A 1,498-nucleotide genomic window follows, 5' to 3' on the forward strand; every position below is an offset into this window, starting at 1 on the left:
CCCACTCACGCGATCGCATGCCCCATGCGATCACGTCACTTAAAATTTGGCACTAATATGATTTTGAACAGAGAGTTGTGCGAGCGCGAGACTGCCCTCGCGTCAGTAGCATAAACTGTGTCATGCGACCGCGTGACCGATGCGACCGCGTCAATCCTTATAAGTGCAAGTCACGCGACCGCGTGCCCCACGCGTCCGCGTCGATTGCGCCGCACAGCTTATCCTAATTTGCCAAATATCTTATCTTTTCTTCCCCAATCCTAATTTCTTCCATCTTTTCTTCTTTCTTCTTTCTTTCTTACTTTATCTTTTTAACTTCTCATTTTTTTTTCACTTCCATTCTATTTTACCTAATTTATTTACATACTTTCATTCATTGAATTTTAATTTTGTGCATATTTTTCTTTTCTTTTCTAAAGTTATTATTTTACCATTGGTGTCACTTGTTCTTATTCAACTATTATATCTTTTCTGGTATTATTTTGGTGCTTCATGACTTGTTTTATTCTGATTGGGTAATATTATTTAAATCAATGCTAATTTTTATATTACTGATATTCCTTTTGCATTGACATGAACTTACATTGTCTTTCATTACCCACTCTCTTCCCCATTGTTGCAAATTTTGCACCACTGGTATGCCATGGCTTCTATTATTTTCTCACGTACATGTTGAAGCTTCCATGTAAATGAGACCCTTTTCATTTGGCATTAACCCACCCATACTTCATTTATTTTCTTATCTCTATTTCTGGGTTACTTTTCTTTCCTTTTTTAGGATGGCCACCCAGAAGGGAACTGGAAGACGTTTGCATGGGGAAACAAGACAAGTCCATCTGCACAATCCTTGAAGAAAAGCATCAGTTGGAATAACCCGTCCACCTGCACATCTCAGCATGCACCGAGGACGGTGCAATCTTTAAGTGTGGGGAGGTCGATACCGATCTCCATGGGTTAGTACTTTCTTGTCTCAACACCAATGTTTAAATTTTCTTTGTAGATTAGTTGTTGCATTTGCATGTTTGTTTGATTTTTTTGCATATTTTACCACTTGGTTGAAGTAATATTTTCTTTTTCAAGAAACTTTTTTAAGAGCATTTCACTAATTTGAATAAAATTTAATGTTACACTTGTTTGAAGAAATATTATACTGGAACATGGTTTAGAGCTCGAACACACAAAACCTGTGAGATTTTTGAGCCTATTTGATTGGTTGCATTTTACCAACCAATATTTTATTTTTTTGGTGTGTGTTTTTCTCTCTAAAATTGTGATCTTTGTCTTGCTTAATTCTATATTTCCATTATTTGATGTATGGATACACTTACATGATTGAGGCCTTTGTTTCACTGAGCTTACATACCCATATGGCCTTACCCATTCATTATTCTTTGCAAACCAATGTTGAGCCTATTATACCCCTTTGTTCTTTACTTTAGCACATCATTAACTCTAAGCGGAAAACAATAATGTCCTTAATTTGAATTCCTGGTTAGCT

Source organism: Arachis hypogaea, chromosome 20 (assembly GCF_003086295.3).
Source record: "Arachis hypogaea cultivar Tifrunner chromosome 20, arahy.Tifrunner.gnm2.J5K5, whole genome shotgun sequence".
Classification (NCBI taxonomy): domain Eukaryota; kingdom Viridiplantae; phylum Streptophyta; class Magnoliopsida; order Fabales; family Fabaceae; genus Arachis; species Arachis hypogaea.